Source organism: Rhincodon typus, unplaced genomic scaffold (assembly GCF_021869965.1).
Source record: "Rhincodon typus isolate 14 unplaced genomic scaffold, sRhiTyp1.1 hic_rhity00005528, whole genome shotgun sequence".
Classification (NCBI taxonomy): Eukaryota; Metazoa; Chordata; class Chondrichthyes; order Orectolobiformes; family Rhincodontidae; genus Rhincodon; species Rhincodon typus.
In genome coordinates this window covers 1-11,021 of record NW_025971166.1, presented here as the reverse complement: position 1 = coordinate 11,021, position 11,021 = coordinate 1, and the positions used below count along the sequence as shown (strand labels likewise).

At 40.6% G+C, this 11,021-nt stretch overlaps 1 pseudogene; it reads right to left on the bottom strand.

Moving 5' to 3' along the window:
- Positions 1 to 9,615: 9,615 nt before the first annotated feature.
- Positions 9,616 to 10,776, bottom strand: LOC109937861 (annotated as a pseudogene).
- Between the last annotated feature and the right edge of the window lie 245 nt (positions 10,777 to 11,021).

Sequence of the window (11,021 nt, the reverse complement as noted above, 5' to 3'; positions counted from 1 at the left end):
TTAGTTTCATAGTGCATTTTAGAAACTGTGACAATTATAGTATTTGTATTAGAAACATAGAAATGTAAAAAATCACAAAACAAAACTCAAAAATGTAGGCACAAAACATGAAACAGATGTTGCCATGGACAAGATAGAGACACCTTAGTCTTACCAGACCATGAGGCTGCCCTCTCATTGGAGAGACAGAGATGATCGGTGATAGTTTAACCAGAGGCTCACCATCCCTCGGGTGAGGGGAGAGCTTGAGAATGCAAGTCCTTCATAGTCACCTCAATAGTGTGGGAACTGAACCCATGCTGTTGGCATTACTCTGCATTGCAACTTGGCTGTCCAGCCAACTGAGTTAACTGACCCCCTCATGGTCAAGAGAGAGAGTAAAATTGAATAATTTTTCCGGTTGATCTATTCGGTCGCATACCAGAGAGAAGTGAAGTTCACTTTTGTCCTTGTAATAATTGATACAATGGTTCCATAGCAGCCATTTTAAATCCATCAAGATTCAAGTTTTTTTAAAGAAAAACAATTTAAACAAGATGTAACTTTCTTAAACAAAATTAGGATTTTCTTTCCTTACTGTGTACAATTCATGGTGACCACACTATCAGAGGATGTGGATGCTTTGGAGAGGGTACAGAAATGGTTTACCAGGACATGGCCTGGTACGGGGGATTCTAGCTGTGAAGAAAGTTTGGATAGACTGGGACGCGGGCAGTTGAGGGGCAACTGATAGAAGTTTATACAACTGTGAATGGCATGGATAGTGTGGAAAGCATGAGGCTTTTTCCCAAGGTGGAGGGGTCAATTACTAGGGGACACAGGTTCAAGGTGCAGGGGGTACAGTTTAAAAGAGATGTGCAAGGCAGTTTTTTCACAGAAAGGGTGGTGAGTGCCTGGAATGCGCTTCCAGAGGAGGTGGTGGAAGCAAACACAATAACAGCATTCAAGAAGCACCTGAATAAATACATGAATAGGAAGGAAATAGAGAGATACAGATCCTGTAAGTGAAGACAGTTTTAACATGGAAGGGCAAAATGTGTTGGCGCAGGCTTGGAGGGCAGAAGGGCCTGTTCTTGTGCTGTATTGTTCTTGTTCTTGTTCCTTTGTGTCTTCTGGGGCATGTCAATATAGAAAATAGAGACAGAGATTGATAGCTAAAATGTTAAGTGTTATTTCGAGGTGCATTATATTTTTTCCTTACAATAAAACAGACGTCCAATTCAACGGAAAATCTAATTTAAAGTTGAAGGCATTCAAAATGCCTTTTCCATGTCTTTCTCATACAAAGTTCCATTCACCCATCATCCTTGTGCACATTGAGCTAAATTGGGCTCTCAGTCAAGCAATGCCTCGATTTTCAAACATTCTGCCTTATTATCAAATTCATCCATTGGTGCAGCCCCTGCTATTTCTGTAACCTTCGCCAGTCTTAAACTCTCATACATTTGTAATATTGTGAGCAGTTTGGGACATCATACTTAAGGAAGGATATAATGGCTTGGAGGGGTTCCAAAGGAAGTTTATAAGAATGATCCCAGAGCTGAAGAGCTTGTCATGTGAGGAGAACTTGAGGCCTCGGGCTCTGTACCCAATGGAATTTAGAAGGATGAGGGAGGAATTTCATTCAAACTTACAAAATACTGAGAGGCCTGGATCAAGTGGACACGGAGAAGATGTTTTTACCAGTAGGACAGGTAAGGTCCTGAGGACATAGCCTCAGAGTAAGGGACAAGAAGAACAAAGAACAATGAACAATACAGCACAGGAACAGGCCCTTAGGCCTCCAAGCCTGTGCTGACAAATTTTGCCCTTCCAAACTAAAACTGTTTTCAGTTACAGGATCCATATCCCTCTATTCCTTTCCTATTCATGTACTCGTTCGTTGTTTCTTGAATGCTATTATGTCTGCTTCCACCAAGTCCTCTGGCAACGTGTTCCAGGCACTCACCACCCTCTGTGTGAAAAACTTGCCTCGCACGTCTGTTTTAAACATCCACTCATACAACTTGAACCTGTGTCCCCTAGCACAAAGCCTCATACTTTCCACTCTATTCATGCCATTCACAATCATGTGAACTTCTATCAGTTCGCCCCTCAACTTCCTACATTCCAATGAAAACAAACCCAGTCTATCTAAACTTTCTTCATAGCTAAAATCCTTCATACCAGGCAACATCCTGGTAAACCTTTACTGAACCCTCTCCAAAGCATCCACATGCTTCTGGTAGTGTGGTGACCAGAACTGTATGTAATATTCCAAGTATGGCCTCATTAAAGTTCTGTAAAGCTGCAGCATAACTTGTCATCCTTATACTCAATGCCCCTTCGAATGAAGACAAGCATGCCATAGGCCATTTTTACTACCTTATCTACCTGCACTGCCACCTTCAGTAATCTGCGGACCTGCAAACCCAGATCCCTCTGCATTTCAACACTCCTAAGGGTTCTGCCATTCACTGTACTGTATAATTTCCACCTGTACTTGACCTTCTAAAACGCATTACCTCATGTTTGTCCAGATTAAACTCCATCTGCCATTTTTCTGCCCATGCTTCCAACTGACCTATATCCTGCTGTATCCTCTGACAAGTATCCTCTGACAATCCTCCTCACTATCCGCAACTCCAGCAATCGTTGTATCATCCTCAAGCATACCAATTAAACCAGCTATATTTTCCTCCAAACCACTCATGTAGACCATAAACAGCAGAGGTCCCAGCATTGATCCCTGTGGAACACCACTAGTCACAACCCTCCATTCTGAAAAGCATCCTTCCACTGCTACCCTCTGTCTCCTATGACTAAGCCAGTTCTGTATCCATCTGGCCAGCTCACCCTTGATACCATGTGACTTCACTTTTTGTACCAGTCTGCCGTGAGGAACCTTGTCAAAGGCTTTACTGAAGTCCCTGCAAACAACATCAAATGCTTTTCCTTCATCAATCATCTTCATCAACGCCTCAAAAAACTCCGAGTTAATGAGGCACAACCACTTCTACACAAAACTATACTGTCTATCAATAATGAATCCATTTGCTTCTAAATGTGTATAGATCTTGCCCCTGAGAATCTTTTCCAATAATTTCCCTACCACCAATGTGCAACTCACAGGCCTGCAACTTCCTGCATTATCCCGGTTGCCCTTCTTAAAGAATGGGACAACATTGGCTATTCAGCTGTTCTCTGGGACCTCACCTGTGGCCACACAGGATACAAAAGTGTCTGTCAATGTCCAGTAATTTGTTCTCTTGCCTCCCTCAATATTCTGAGAGAGATCCCATCAGGACCCTGATATATCAGAATTCAAAGGTGTTAACAACTTTTAATATAACTCCATAAATAATGTTCATTAATCCATTAACCCACTAATTCGTGGTTATAATACTAACTGCAGATTTACATGTACTAGTCAGCCCCCATTCAAACTAATTCAGGGGCTCGGTACCCTATCAGGTTACAACCACTTCAATTTGCGGTTACACCCCACTTGAAAGTGCACTCATGCATAACGCGCTATGTAAACAACCCTATTTAAACAAGAGATAGTAGGAACTGCAGATGCTGGAAAATCTGAGATAACAAGGTGCAGAGCTGGATGAACGCAGCAGGCCAAGCAGCATCAGAGAAGCAGGAAAGCTGACGTTTCGGGTCTAGACCCATCTTCAGAAATCAGCTAAAGGAGATGAGGAGGAGGTGCTGCAGCCAGAGACCAGTGACCCTGTGGAACTCATTGCCACAGAAGGCTGTGGAGGCTAAGTCATTAAATGTATTTAAGACAGAAATAGATAGGTTTTTGATTATTAAGGTGATCAATAGCTACAAGAAGAAGGCAGGGGAAAGAAGTTGAGAAATATATCAGTTATGATCAAAGGGCAGAGAGGACTTGATGAGCAGAATGACCTAATTCTGCTCCTTTATCTTATGGTTTTATGGATTTTAATTAATACTTGTCTCTTCAACCAAACATTTTCCAATTTGTGCTCATGCCAACTTGTGTCACAGTGCCAGATTTTGCTCCTACAAAGAACATTGGTGTTTTCAATTTCATGACAAGTACTAAACAAATACATTGTTTCTGTCTGCCGATGAGTTGAATTTGGATCTCACGCACTGAGTACATACGATTACATAGACAATGTTTGAAAATTTAAATTGGACAAGCTTTCTTTACAGAGCTCCAAGGAAATTATTTGACCAAAACAATTGTATGTTTCATTAAAGACATTTCTGAAGAATACTTAAAACCCACTGTGGCTTGACTAAAAGTTGGACTTCCTCTCAGATAATGTCTTTTTCCATTAATCCAAGGAAGCAACTGGATTTTCTTATTACATTGCTTGTACTACACACCTAGGCTTTAGATCTCCTGCGTTGGCTTGTTTCTGAGAAGCTTCCCCAGATTAGTGATTGTTTCCATCTCAAATGTAGGCCGGGTTAAGGCAAGCAGACCTGAAAGCCAAAGTGTAGAGTGCAGTAGGGCCAATGGACAAATCTTCACCTTCAGGGAAAGGAGGAGAAGCATAGTCAAGAATATATTCACATCTATGGTAGTCTCTGTTACAATCTGCAATAACTTGTTTAATTTCTATTTTCATAGAACAATGGATTCAAGTCCATGTTGGCCCTCCTAAGGAGGGATTCACTGCTACTCACCATTGCCTGTCCCAGTCCCCCAACACCGCACCCTCCACCTCTTTGAACATTCCTTCTCTATTGTTATTTAGAGAAAAAAAATAAAAATTACAGCACCATGGAGGCCACTGTATCCATTATATCTATGCCTACTGAGAAACAAATCATCCAGCCTAATCCCATTTTACAGCACTTGGTCTGTAACCCTAAGGCTATGGAACTTCAGGTGCACATTCTAGACACCTTTCAACTAAATTGAGGATTTCTCCTCTACTCCCTTTTCAGGCAGTGGGTTCCAGACCCAGATCCACCACCACTACCACACCCTTTGATGAAGTGACCAGAACTGCAAGCAGTTCTCAAGTTACGATCTAACTGGCGTTTAAACTCCAGCATAACCTAATGGGAATCATTGTAAAGACTTTTAAGATCTCCGTTTTGTTATTGTTCCATTCATCCACATATTTATTAACAATTCAAACATCAGTAGCAATATGAGTGTCATGCATGTAAGTGATACTACATCTAATTAGAGCTGCTAGGAATGGAACTTGATTCAGATGTGAAGTCAGAAGAGATGTTAATGTATCAGTCACCAGTGATAAGTGCCACTTAAATATTTTGTCCCACTTGCTTCATTAGGAAGGAATATAGAGCAAAGCATGTTTAGTCAGCTGATGCAATTCAGCCTGATTTGTGCCCCTGCCTGAGTCCAATTTCATTCCCTTCTGTATCTTGAAATGAGTATTTAAATGGTAAACCTTTACGTTCAATCACTTTTCTGATGGCAGTTTTAGACAGGCGTTGTTGAATTAGCTGCTCTCTTCTCAGATTGTGATGGCTGGCCAGATGCAAAGCGAGGAAGGCAGTGGGATTAGGATCACTGAACTCATCATCTGCCATATTGTCCAGTAGCTTCTTATGGAGTGAAGTGACCAATGGCTTTTTGTTCTCAGCAACATATACTATACACGATAAAGCATGTTTGGTGGCAATTTTAATTGTAGCTTTAAACAATGAGAATTAGGCAAGACATATAAGCTTTCCTAATAAGTTAGTCATGTCTGGTCTCTTCCTCTGCATATCTTTAAAAGAACACTCCTTTCAGAAATGATTTCAATTGCATTTGGAAACCATTTATGTTGTACACTAAGCTGATACTGATAGCCTGATAGCCACACTGGATATTCTGGGAATACACAAACATATGTAGGTTACCCAGCCCTTCTGACCTGCTCTACCCTTCAATCAGATCATACCTGCTAAATATCTCAACTCCAATTATCTGCCTCAGCAAATTCCCAATGCTCCCTGTCTTGCAAGTAGGGGAATGACTTGTAAATTTTAGTTCTATTACTTTGTGTAAAATTGATTTTTCTCTTTTCTTCCAAACTTTCTGATTGTATATTGTGTCCTTTGCTGCTTAAACAGTTCATTGTGGCTTTTAATATTATATCAGGTTTGTTTGTTTGATTGGTTGCGCAATGATGCCAAAAAACGAGTTCCATATCAATGTTACCCGTGGCTTAACATTCTTGCTCCTTGGTCAAAAGAATGTGATTTCAAGTCGCATTCCAGAAACCTGAGCACAAAGTCTAGGCTGACACAGCAGTGTAGTACTGAGGAACAGCTGTACTGTCAGAAGTAACACTTTTAGGGTGACATGTTAAACTGAGGCTTCATCTACTCTCACACAAAAGCAAAATTTCCATGGTATTTTTAAAGATCAGGAGCCTCCCTTCCCAACTTCTTCAATAACATCACTAAAACAGAGCACCCAGTTACAATCACATTTGTGGGATCTTGTCTCCTGGGTTTGCTAAACTGTGACCCAACGGTACCCTACAGTTCAATTACTTAACATTCTGTACAATGCTTTTTGAATTCCTTTGGCCACGAGTGGCATAGAAATCATGGAAGTTCTTTCTCCCTACCAAAAACCAAAGCCATGTTTTAAAAATTCATTCATAGGATGTGAGCAACACTGGCTGGGCCAGCATTTATTGCCCATCCCTAGTTGTACTTGAGAAGGTGATGATGAGTTGCCTTCTTGAACTGCTGCAGTCTATCTGCAGTAGGTAGACCCACAACGTTGTTAGGGAGGATGTTTCAGGATGTTGACCCAGCAATATCAAATGAATGCCGAAATATTTCCAAGTCAGGATTGTGAGCGGCTCAGAGGTGGTCATGTTCCCATGTATCTATTGCCCATATTCTTCTAGATTGAAGCGATTGTAGGTTTGGAAATTGCTGTCTAAGGAACATCAGGGTACGTGCTGCTGTGATCAAGCATTGGTGGTGGAGGGGTCAGATTCCTTTATCCTGGGTGGTGGAAAGCTTCTTGAGTGCTATTGGAGCTGCATTCATCCAGCCAAGTGGAGAGTATTCCATAATACCCCTGATTGTGCTGACAGGATTTGGTGGTGAGTTACTTCTACAGGATTCCTAGCCTCTAATATCTCTTGTTGGAGATGGTCCTTGTCTGGCATTTGTGTGGCACGAATGTTACTTGCCACTTTACAGCTCAAATCTGATATTGTCAATATCTTGCTGCATTTGGACATGGAGCTTCAATCTCTGAGAAGTCATGAATGGTGCTGAATATTGTGCAATAATTCCATCCCCATTTCAGACCTAATGATGGAGGGTAGGTCATTGCTGAAACAGCTAAAGATAGTTGGACTTAGGGCACTCCCCTGAGGAACACTTGAAGAGATTTCCCAGAACAGAAGTGACTAACTTTCAACAACCACAACCGTTTTCCTTTGTGTTATGTATGGTTCCAACCAGCAGAGAATTCACCCCTTGATTCCCATTGACTCCAGTTTACTAGGGCTGCTCAATGCCACACTCAGTCAAATACAGCCTTAATTTCAAGGACAGTCACTCTTACCTCACCTCTGGAATTTAGCTCTTTTCATTCATGATTGAACAAAGGCTGTAATGAGGTCAGGAGCTGAGAGGACCTTGCAGAACCCAAAACTGAGCATCAGTGAATAAGTAATTGCTGAGCAGGTTATCCTTGTTAGCACTGTTGATGAGACCTTCCATCATTTTATTGATGATTAAGAATAAACCGGGTTGGATTTGTCCTGATTTTTGCGTAATTGACATGCCTGGCCAATTTTGCAATTTGCACTTCTTCAACACTCAACGATTGCATTGCCAACTCTTTTTTTATCTTCACCTCACTGGCTTCTCAGTGCTAACTATGATTAGGTGATTAAGATACTAGGGTTTAAATTCAACTGAAGTTAACAAAACTTAATATCAAACTGGATATATAATAGGCAACGGGTGAATTACCCATGGATGTGTATCCCTGCTCAAGCTGAATTTCATTTCTCAGCTTCAAATAGTTGCTTTTTACTTAATACTACCATTTTTAAAATAGCTATTGTTCTAGTCTAATGTTATGCGAAACTGGTCAAGACTTTCTTTGCTCAATTCCTACTACCCAGCCTTCAGGAGAACGATGACCACAATACCACAAAATCCTGCCCTGGCAACCCTGCAAGTCATGTCAGATCATCAACAGATGCTAACATCATACATGAGAATACCACACAACAGGTACATGGTATGTACGCATATGACTCAGTCAACATTGTCTACTTCATATGTTGCAGGAAAGGATATCCTGAGACATGGTACATCGGTGAGACCATGCAGACGCTATGACAATGGATAAACAGACACTGCGCAACAATCACCAGGCAGGATTGTTCCCCCCCAGTCAGGGAACACTTCAACAGTCGAGGACATTCAGCCTCTAATCTTCAGGTAAGTGTTCTCCAAGGCGGCCTTCGAGATACATGACAACACAGAATCACCAAGCAAAAACTGATAGCCAAGTACCGCACTCATGAGGACGGCCTCAACTATATGATCTTGGGTTCATGTCACGCTACATGTAACCCCACCACATTGTTTTGTGTTTGTAAAATCTTCCTAACTATCCTGTTTTGACATCATTACCTTGATTACTTGTGATTATCTCCCTGCCTGAATTACTTTGTACAGTTTTTGATTACTTGCTACTTTTGCTAGACCCTCATCATGCTATTCTGATACCGACTCATGTTACTTCAGCCAATTGGTTTGTCTCTAGCACCATCTTTTTTCAATTATTTGTAATTATTTCTCTGCCTTAATTAATCAATTCATAGTTCAACGCTTCACCTTTTATTCACCCTGTCAACACTCTACTCACGCTATTTGTACTTATTTGTTGATATTCTTAACTACCTGGAATTATCTTGCCATTATCTCTCCACTTATATATTCTGTGCCTGTGTACCTCCCTCCACTTCACCTGATGAAGGACCTGCACTCTAATAGCTTGTGATTTTTAAATAAATCTGTCAGTCTATAACCTGGTGTCATGTGACTTATGACTTTGTCCACCCCAGTCCAACACCAGCATCTCCACTTCAATTCCTACACACGGTTAATTTTAGTGGTCGCAGTCCAAGCAAATTTGTAGCTGATTAAAAGATAGAGAGAGAGATAAAATAACTGGCAATGAAAAGACAAAATGTAGTCCCATAACAGAAAATGCTTGAAATTATTTTGGGCATGATAACAGAAAAGTGAAAGACACCAAAGTGCATGGGGACAATGTGCCATTCTAACCTTGAAACACTTCCACCATTCAAGGCTATTCTGAATCTTAATTTTATTTACCACTTTTGTTCCATAATCCTAAATGCTTTTGGCTAACAATCTTTGGCTTGTCAGTCTCAGTTCTGAAGTCCTCAATTGAGCTAGCCTAGCAGCATTTTGGACGCTAGCGCTCCAAATTTTCCATTGTTACTGAACTGTAACTGTATGAAGTGATTCTTCACATTATCTCTGAATAGCCTACCTTCACCAGCTTTAAGGTTATGTCCCTTTATTCTGAACTGCACTATCATAGAAAGTTGCTTTTCTCTATTTTTTAAAGTTTATACAGCTTTTATCATCAATGCCCGAGTGCATATATTAAACAAGAACACCACATTGTTTCAGCACTGCAGTTACTTGGCTATTTTGCTTCCAATATTCTTCTCAGCTATTTTTCTCAGTTTCAAAAATGTTCTTCTTTTTCTCATAATGAGGTTTGGCTTTCTCTTCATGCTCCTCTTCAACAGTGGCTGTAACTGCCCAGTATTTCCAGCCAACTTCATGAGCAAAGCAACCAGGGAGATAAGTAAGGTCTACAGATGCTGGAAGTTAGAGTCAATAAATGTGGAGCTGAAAAAGCACAGCAGGTCAGACAGCATCCGAGGAGCAGGGAAGTCAACGTTTCAGGCCAAAACCCTCCGTCAGGACTCATGTGTTGCAGCTTTATGTGTTGGCTTTGAACAAACAATCATCAAGGAAATAACATGTGTTTCCCCTTGTCATATGGGGAAGGGGTCACATCAAAGACCTTCAGTCCGTCCAGGGTAGCTTGACCTTGCCTTGTCTTGTCTAGCAACATAGCTCTTACAGTCCTCCAGAAGATTTGGCTTGGTGCTCTGAAGTGATATGGCCACAAGATAGTTTAGTATTCATCCTCTTGCAAAAGAAAGCAAAATACTTGAGTTTCTTCCAGTAAAAGTTGCCAGAGATATTAATCCCTTCACACCTCTAAAATAACTCCACAGATGCTGGTATCCCATTACTAAGTCACCCTTTATTTAAACATGGAGGGTCCTTAACACAGATCCAGGTTTCTCAGAGCCAGATCTCTGAGTGAATACTGAATATTACAAGGTTTTATTTAGCTCTTATTAACTGTCATATGGGTCATCTGCGAGCTTTCACAGCCTCTGATCCGCTGTCTATGCATACAACCAAACACTACAAGAAAGAAACTTTTGAGTCAGATTACCTATAGAGCTGATTACTACAAACGTAAATTCATGGGTAGGATCCCATATAATTGGGTAAAAATTACACTGTTACATTCTACTCAATATTACTCACCATTAACTTTGTCAACATAACTACTTCATGAAAAAACACCAGGGTAGGAGGTAAGAGAGATATCTAAGTGGCAATGAAAGGAGGATCACCAACTGGAATATAAATGTTCCATGCTTATATTTTTCATCTTGTATAAGAAACAAAGTAAGAACAACAAGTAAAACTTGATGAAAAAATAGATCAAATTGAAAGCTCAGAAATTACTTACAGCAATCATCAGTAGAATGTCTAACAATAATTAGAATTTGGAAGGAAATAACTCGAGAAATAGACAGTGTCAAATGAAAGCTTCTTGTTCTGTCACCTGTATACTGCTATACAGAAAAAAAGAGTGCCAATAAATTGTAAAATGTATTCTTTTAGATTGAAATGAACAATGAACAGATTTTCAGATGATGAGACAACAAGGTGCAGGGCTGGATGAACACAGCAGGCCA